The 9929-nt window shown below is 40.7% G+C and overlaps 1 pseudogene; it reads left to right on the forward strand.

Moving 5' to 3' along the window:
• The first annotated feature begins 9058 nt into the window (after nt 1-9058).
• LOC126250397 (5S ribosomal RNA) lies at nt 9059-9176 on the forward strand (annotated as a pseudogene).
• Nucleotides 9177-9929: the final 753 nt, after the last annotated feature.

Below are 9929 nucleotides of genomic sequence, written 5' to 3' on the forward strand. Positions count from 1 at the left end.
GACGTCAGCTGATGACGCAAGTACCATTATCCAAGACTGTTGCGAAGTGCCACATCCCCCTGCCAAGCCCACATGGCGGGAAGTTTGAATTTTGGAGGGAAGATAGGTTAATTGGGTTACCTCTAGACGTCGCACGGTGTAAATCATACTGTTAGTGCTCTTACCTTAACACACCGCACACGCTGGATTATTTTAAATAAAAGTCATTTACAACATAAGGAAATTGGAAGATTGTTGTGGCGTTGACGTGTGTTTCCAAACTACTTTTAAACTCATCTGTCACTTTGATGGAATACTTGATTGATCTGCATTCCGTTTTGACTGATTCCTCATATTGCAGTCATGTACGTGATCACTGTTTCGGTGCTAGCCATCCCCAGAAGGTGTCACCCCTCCACAAAACTCTTTCTCCAACTCAAACAAGCATTGTTAGTCAATCATTATATGGTAAGCAACAGCGTGCCAGTGGACCGATGGGATGGAAAAGACACCCTCAATATACTGAAATAATAAGCATTACAGTTGATTCTGTCAACAATTTTACCAATTTTACAGTAATATGAACACCGACCAATGATGTGACAGCATGTTTCCCAGTTTCAGTATCATAGCTAAAACACCCCTTCATCACTTTGCGAGTATCATTGCGAATGTGGATTGATGACTGCACAGTACGTCCATTCAGTGTTAATTCTCGAACACATACAGAATCAAAGTATATCAGACAGCGCTCTACATATTTCTAACACTTCGAGCATAGTGCTTAATTTATGATCTCTCTCTATGCTGATGGGAGTCAAACACATAGCGGCAGCGTCCAACATGTGAATGTTACAAGTCATTCCGCCACTAACTCTGTAAACAGCACATCTGTCAGGTAAATGTATACACGGGTATTGGAGTGCCTCACAAGCACCTATCGCTAACTTAGTTATGAAGCTGAAGTCTCGATTTTACACCCAAGATGCGACAGGGGGATGGAGTACATCGCATAAATCATAGTTCGTTTAGAGGAATGTGTCACGTCTCATCACACATGAGATGGAAGTCCTCTGATGACCGACAGGTTTACCGTTAATGATCGTCAGTAGACAGTGCTTTAAATCATGTACAGAACACATGGCTGTAAACGAGTCGAACGCAAGCTATGTCACGCGACTGATGCATCCTAACAGAACAGTGAAAAAATTGACCTACAGTAACTTCTCCCTCTCTAAAATGCATCAACAGTCTACCATTAAATCGTGCAATGCTCGTTATAAAACAAATCTTTGATCAGACAAGAAGAGCGAGTGCAATGCGCTTTCTTTTCTCTAAATTGTTAATATAACTGATCGTTGAGCTTGACCACTGTGCACAATGATAACGCTGTCACAGTGAGAACCACAAGATTCTGTGTGCACGAGAATATATTTGTTATTGCATTGACTGACTGTTCCGTCGGCTCTTGGTAGAATATCTTATGATTTAATAACGAAAAAACATACCACACTGGTATAATATTCTATAATATTTATTATTTATTTCACAAAGCTGTTTTCGGCTGCTACGCTGTCATTAAGTAGAAGGGTATAAGTGTGTGGTGATGTGAAATTTTGTTGGATGAAAGATTTTGAAATAGTGCATCTACAGAGTATCTCCATTTCCAGAGATGAAAAATATTAATGTTAGGTTTAGTAATAAAACAAGAGGTATTATTTCAGTGCAAATGCGGTGTAAGGTTATTTAGCTAAGATAAAATATGTGACACATTAACTAATGAACAATATACAAATTAAATCAGTTGTTCATAGAAGGAAAAAATTGAACAATAAACTTTGGTGATATGTTCCAAAGGTGAAACTGAAGAAAATAATCTTGTCTTTAACAGGTCCTAACAGTGGCGGCTCGTAGGTACACATTCTGGGTGTTCACAATTTTTTAAATTCAAATAAATATAAGAGTGCGAAATTAATAGCATCTGCTGCATAACAGTTATGCTTATCAGCATATTTATACAACTTCAGCAGCTGTCAATAATAATAATAATAATAATATGCATACTATGTCTGAAAAAGGGAAGAATTGTTTTTGTGGAATTTTGCTGTTTTGTATATAATTAGCTTTCGCCTTTTTGTGTAATTGGGAGTTTTCGTGCTTTTTTATTTTTTTGGACAAATGTACAAGATTCCTAATTCATGTATTAGTTAAAGAATTAACTTGTGGACTGAAAATCAGGCATTCTTACGTTGCACACACACAACAACTTACGCTTATTATACGCTTCCTTCATAAATGTGCGCTTGTAATCAGGCTTATATGACTTCGTCACTTTTTCAGACAACGAATCTGGTCTCGAATGCCCTAGTTTATTTGGGGCTAAATTTTTCTGTTAATTTTCCTTTCTGTTATCGCTTAATACAGATTCAACAGAGTTCATGTTGACACTCCACTGGAAAGCCGATTCCTGCACAGTAGACAACGAACTCCAAACACAAACAGCCGTTTGCGTATAATGATTACATTTAAGTAGTACTATCTACCAACAAGGTCACTTGACTAGAATAGAAATGAGAAGCTGAGAGCCATAAGGGCCAAAAGCACACAGTCTTCGACAACCCCCCACCCCTTCCACCATATTTAAGTGAATATCAGAGAAACCAGTGACAGAGCTTTTCGTGAATGTTCAGATATAAGTACAATCTGGACCTACAGACAGATAAACCTGACCCACCATAAGATCAACAGATGTCATAAGCATGAATAAATACTACTGTCTCACAATGGACGATAATGTGCTTTAATGGTTCTCAGCGCCTCAAATGGATTACTCTATGATAGAATCCAAAACTTAATGTGCTATATCTGACACAGAATCCCACAAAATAGGTTTTTCTGTCAGTATAACTATAACATATATCAATGTACCATCTATTTTACTGTATAGTGAGTGAATTCGCATATCTGTGGAGTGTGCTACCGTCTAGCGGGATTTATGCCAAGTGAATGCAGACAAAAATCTGCTGCAGTGTGCTACCAACTCATGGCACTGATGTAAACTTGTAGTTGACTGGTAGGTGCCAGCAGTGCACGCCATGAACCATGAACAACATTTAACAAATCCGTATGTATAAGTCGTGCATGGCAATTACGTTTCGTCAGTTACGCATGCACAGAAGCTCCTCAAAACGAGCACAAGTAAAGGTGTGTTCGCGACACTGATGCCAAGTTTCAAAGAGTCTAGAGGAGCAAAGCACAACGCGGTAGATATTAGTGCTGTGTATTTCAGGTCACCGCATCTACATTACGTTTAACGGCATCCACACAAAAATAACCTATAAAATCGGAAGGTGTCAAAAGTTAGGGTGTTTCCGTGCACTTGGGAACTTACACAGCAGCCGCCACTGGTCCTAAATTAGAAACAGACAAAATATATTAGTGAGATTAAGCGGGTAAGTTAAGCAACTGTGATTATACACAGAAAATTTTTTTCAACACAAAAAAATGTAGTAACTGAAATAAATGAAAATGGGGCATGTGAGTGACAGGAGTAATTTCTAACATGGCCATTATTTCAGGGTAGTTCATCTTCCTTCCTTTATGGATGTGATGTAATACTTCATGTTTTACCTTGTAACTATAACCTTCTTTAAGCAGGTAGTTTCAAAAGCAGCCTTCTTTTCTATGTTTCCAACTTCTGTGGTGTTCCTTCAAGTGGGTGCATTTCGCCCTGCCAGTCTGACCCATACCTAATTTGCCACAATTACAAGTAATTTTATATATTCCACCCTTTTCCAAAGCTGGAGTGCTATCTTTACCATTGGGCAAAATGTGTCCAACAATGTTGTTCACATAAAATGATGATTTTCCATTCTTGGATTTAAGTTTTATGGCTACATCTAGTGAGACTTTTCCTAAGTAGGGAATTGTGCACCATTTATTGTGTTCTTGATGTGGTTGGTCGAGAACAGGGCAAAGAAGAGATTGCGCTTGTTGTTTCTGCTTTCTGTGCGTTATGGAATCCACCAAGATAGGAGGATAGCCATTGTTTGATGCTATTTGTTTGATTGCATTTAATTCCACTTGGAAATTGTCTTCATTCATGGGGATGGATACTCCCTTATAAATGTTATACTGTTATGTTTATGTTTAGTTGCTTGAGGAATTTTTGAGTCTGTCAGGTAGTACCTGCCCACAACACACCATCAACATATCTAACCCAGTATCCAACCTTGGGAAAGAGTAGATTATTTTCCAAAAACTGTTTTTCAGAATTGTCCATGAAGATATCAGAAAGGACTGGACTAAGAGGGATGCTATAACTAGACCATCCAGCTGTTTGTATATCCTGCCATTGCAACGGAAATTATTTTGTATTAGGCAAGTTTGTATACCCAAAATTATACCATCTGTGACAAGCAGTTTAAATACTGACTAGTGGGTCGTCTAACCATGGTTAAAGTTGTAGGGCAATGTAAAGGTTCTTTGAATCTAAGTGAAGATTGAGGTTAAAGATATTCATCTGCTCTAATGACTGAACGGAGACGAAAGTCCGCTAAAACTCAAATAAAATTAGAAAATGACATTAACAATGTTGGTAGGCACCGAAACGTGTGTAAGACTGTTTGGAGAAAGCGCAACGAAATCTGTTCATCTGAGTATCTCACGAAATCAAAATTGACGACACAACAACACGCCACAAATTGTAAAAAAAAAATTAAGCAGCACACACTGCGTGGCAATGTAAACAGGTAACGAACTGTTCAGAATATGGATCGCCCTACTGCAATTTCGACACTTACATTTCCCCAAAATCGGCAAATCATGAGGTGCTACTCAGCTGAATGGGTGTCGAAGTCTCTGATAGGTACATTTTAACGTATTCAACAAAAGTGCATCGGTAGTACCGAGGGTGTTGTCGAACTGGAGGGTCTTCGCTGTTTTATTCACTCACATGTCAGTGTTGCAACCCTCCCTGATGACGGCACAGGAGGACACGAAACAGGAGGGCTCAAAAAGCATAAACACCCTTTACTGCTTCGGATCACGTTCAGATTTCGTCGAATAGTTGTGAACACTCATTAGTGGTCCGCCCCCCCCCCCCCCCCCCGTCCCCTATACCAGAGCAAAAATTGCATAGTTGGATCGTCCAGGTGTCAGCAATGACGTACATTGTCAAGAAAGTCGTCCTGTTGCTTATTTTCTCAGCCACCCATAAAACAACCACGTTAGTTCAACGCTGGGTGTCGCGGTTCTGACCTCCACTGCAGAGGCGTCAAAAGAAGGGGTGAAACGTGGGTTAAGAGAGATTGTGACGATCTTCCCATCCTATGACAAGTCCACGATGGCGTTGGGCAGAATTGTGGTGAATGTTTTTTCCAATGTGATATCATTCACCCAGATCAACATCACATCAACTTCTGAGGTGTGGCCTTTTCTTCGCATGTGTCGACTCCTTGCTGCTTGAACCGTCGCCGAGGGTGACAACGCAGGGCGCCACGCTATTGCACCGTTACAGAGGAAAGTTGTAGGCACCTTTGAGTCACATTTGAAACTTCCGCGTCGCAGTGGGAGACGGTTCCGGGGTTTCGAAAAAGTGATACTTTTTTGCGCAGTGTAGAGTTCTGATTTCCCCCATTACTACAATGTTAGTTTTTACACATCCCCCCCCCCCTGACATCACAGCTCTCGAGACCTAAGTTAAAATGGCAAGGAAATTTGAAAATTCAAGAACGCTTATTCTTTAACACATACTGAAAAATCTTGGGAAATTCAAAACAGTCATAACTTTAAAATGACATCAGTTTTATAGCTGCCCAGCTCATATGTTCTCCAGGGAAATTTTTTAAAAAAAAGATCACAGACACACTTTCATCCTATGGTAAGAACTTGTGCGCTACCTCAGGCACCGATAAGTTTAGGCTCTATATTTTTAAAATTCACCACAAAAACTTTGATTTGTGGAGTAAATATCAGTTAATCAACAAACAGATCTGGTCAAAAGCCAACTTCCAGCACCATTTTCTGCTTCCCCTTTCAGCCAGTCCTTCCTGAGTCCATTATTGTGAAGTATCAACTCGGTGCGCTTTGCCTTCTGGATCGAAGTGTGTTCGTCTTTTTCCTTCATAAATTAGTTCGGTTGTCCTTGTGGGTTTTTAGGTTCGCCCAGTTCCGTACAAAACGCTTGAAGTTACATGCGCCAGACATGTATAAACCACTTGTGAGAGCTAAACACCTCGTGATGACTGGGTGTTGTGTGATGTCCTTAGGTTAGTTAGGTTTAAGTAGTTCTAAGTTCTAGGGGACTGATGACCATAGATGTTAAGTCCCATAGTGCTCAGAGCCATTTGAACCATTTTAGAGCTAAACACGTTTATAAGATGTGACCAGGGCGAACCTTAACCATTAAAAACGCAGAAAATGTGTGTTGTGGTCCTCAGTGCGAAGACTGGTTTGATGCAACTGTCCATGCTACTCTACGTGCAAGCCTCTTCGTCTCCGAATAGCTACTGCAACCTACAGCACTCTCAATCTGCTTACTGTATTCACCTGTTCGTCACCCTCTACGATGTTTACCCTCACACTTCCCTTCAGTATTAAACTGAAAATCCCTTGATGTCTTATAATGTGTCCTATCAACCGATCCCTTCTTTTAATCAAGTTGTGACACAAATTTCTTGTCTCCCAAAATCTGTTCAGTACCTCCTCATTAGTTACGTGATCTACCCACGTAATCTTTATCATTCTTCAGCAGCACCACATTCCAAACCCATCTATTCTCTTTTTGTCCAGACTGTATATCGTTCATGTTTCACTTCCACATACAGCTATACTCCAGAAAAATACCTTCAGAAAAGACTTCCTAGCACTTAAATCTGTATTTGATGTTAACATATTTCTTTTCTTCACTCACGCTTTCCTTGCCATTGCAGTCTGGTTTTTATATCCTCTCTACTTCGGTCATCATCAGTCATTTTGCTGCCCAAAAAGCAAAACTCATCAATTACTTTAAGTGTCTCTTTCCTAATCTAATTCCCTCAACATCACCAGACTTGATTCAAATACATTCCAATATCCTTGTTTTGCTTTGTTTACGTTCATCTTATATCCTCCTTTCAAGAAGCTACCCATTCTTTACTTTTGAATACATTGTGGGAGTATGCAGTGATCAGTGTTATTACAAATATTTACTATAAAAAACAGTCTTGATCACAAATTATTTAGTCCGGTGACCAGTTTCGACCACAAATGCGGTCATCTTCAGACCAATGAGTAAGAACCTCCTTCTGGTGGTAAATCACAGTAGATGACCACAGTTGTGATCGAAACCGGTCACCGGAGTAAATAATTTGTGGTCAGGACTGTTTTTGATTAAAAAAAAAAAAAAAGCTATCCATTCTGTTTAGCTGCTTTTCCAAGTCCTTTACTGTCTCTGATAGAATTACAATGTCATCGGCAAACCTCAAAGTTTTTATTTCTTCTCCCTGAACTTTAGCTCCTACTCTGAATTTCTCTTTGGTATCCTTTATTGCTTGCTCATTAGATAGATTAAATAACATCGGGGATAGACTCACTCCCTTCTCAACCACTGTTTCGTTTTCAGGCCTCTCGACTCATAACCGCGGGAAATGTATTCGCAACTGCGAATATGAACCATCATCACTGTATATTGGAATGGCGATAATGAAAATTTGTGTCAGACCGGGTCTCGCTGAAATGTAGGCCCTGGATGGTTTGGCATGAAAGGCAACACAACGGGGCATAAATATCGTCGTCGTACCACTGTGCTGTAACGGTGCCACAGATGACAACTAAATGGGTCCTGCTATGAAAATAAATGTCACTCCAGACCATTACTCCTGGTTGCCGGGCCATATGGTGGTGACAGTGAGGTTGGTATCATACTACAGTCTGGTGTGTCTTCAGACCCATCTTCGACCTGGAATCTCATTGACTGGAGTAGAATTTTCTTGAGTGATGAGCCCTACTTTGAATTCGATGAACAGCGAAGACGTGTCTGGATACGTCGTGGTCAGCAGATGGATACCAACCTGACTGTCGCCTGCCCTACAGACCAACAACCAGGACTGATGGTCTGGGGTGCCACTTATTTTCACAGTAGGACCCCTTTTGTTGTCATTTACAGCACCCTTAATAGCACAGTGGCACATCGACGATATTCTACGGCCAATTTTGTCCCCTTCAAGTCAAGCCATCCTGGGTTTAATTTCAGCAAGATAATGCCCATCTACACACGTCGAGATATTTCTATTGCTTGTCTTCGTGTTTGTCAAACCTTACCTTGGCCAGCAAGCTCGCTGGATCTCTCCCCAATTGAGAACGTTTGGAACATTACGACCACGGTCCTCCAACCAGCTCGGGATTTTGACGATCTAACGCGCCAGTTGTACAGAATTTGGCACGACACCCCCCAAAAGGACATCCAACAACTCTTATCAATCAATGTGAAGCCAAATAACTGCTCGTATAAGGGCCAGAGATGGACCAACGCGTTGTTGACTTGCTCAATTTGTGAAGCTGTTTCTCTTGAATAAATCACCCAGTTTTTCTGAATTGTAATTATTTTTTTGTATCTACATGGAGATCACATCTACCGATTTCCGTCCCATGCGGATAATTCCTTCGTGGTGCGTCTTTCTTTTTTTTCCCTTATAGTGTATGTTTGTGACAGACTGCAGAACAATTTACTCTCACGAACGTTATAAAGAGATGGTGAGTCTGTCTTCCAGGCTAGCAATTGTTAAGTTGCAGTACACAAAATGGTCCTATCAGCTGATGTGTGTATTGTTATGAAACAGTGCGTGTACAGTATGTGTAGTGCGTGGAGTGTTTGGGAGTGAGAAATGAATGAACAGTATAGCATTATCCTTTTGCGATATTGAGTAACATATTTGTAAAACAGCTGTCCCATCCTTGTCATACTAGACCTGTAAATAAATAAATGTCGATGTATATGAATTACTTTAATTTTGTTGTTCATAAATTGTTATACCAAGACATGACCAATATTCTTGTAAAACTGATTTACAGACGAATAAAATTACAACTGCTATATCTCGCCAACGGCCTTGCCGCGGTGGTAACACCGGTTCCCGTCATATCACCGAAGTTAAGCGCTGTCGGTCTGGGTTAGCACTTGGATGGGTGACCATCCGGTCTGCCGAGCGCTGTTGGCAATCGGGGTGTACTCAGCTCTTGTGAGGCAAACTAAGGATCTACTTGACCGAGAATGAGCGGCTCCGGTCTCGTAAAATGACATACGGTCGGGAGAGCGGTGTGTTGACCACATGCCTTTCCATATGCGCTTGCAGTGATGCCTGTAGGCTGAGGATGACACGGTGGCCGGTCAGTACCGTTGAGTCTTCCTGGCCTGTTCGGACGGAGTTTAGTTTTCTACTTCTTTATCTCACATAAGCATCTCGAAGACATGAGAGGTCACGACTCATACAGAAGTACCTAATCGTTTTCCGATCGCTGAAGGATCGTTATTTGATGGTTTGGTACTCCAAGAGACATTCTAGAACACATGCAATAATATTATCGCATATTTATGCTTCCGAATTAAAATTTATATGAAACAAACGGAAAAATGACAGAATTTGATAGGCCTGACAACATCTATTGCCATGTAAGTACAACGCAAAGGACGGCATATGAGCTAAAAGCCGTTTGCTAACAGCACTGAACACATGCCAAAACTCAACTTAATAATTTAGTGTCATCCAACAGTCCTTATGTCTGCAGTGTTAAATGAAATCAATCGAGCAGAGACGAAGCTGTTTGAGACGAAACAAATAATGTAACTCCATACAAGAATGTTTGCATTCGACATTATAAAGGTCCGGACAGTGGAACCATTGAGATATTGATGTGTTGCTCGTGATTTTGGTCACCCGGCTGCAGGCAAAGGTTTTACAGCGATTGGGATC

This window comes from Schistocerca nitens, chromosome 3 (genome assembly GCF_023898315.1).
Source record: "Schistocerca nitens isolate TAMUIC-IGC-003100 chromosome 3, iqSchNite1.1, whole genome shotgun sequence".
Lineage (NCBI taxonomy): Eukaryota > Metazoa > Arthropoda > Insecta > Orthoptera > Acrididae > Schistocerca > Schistocerca nitens.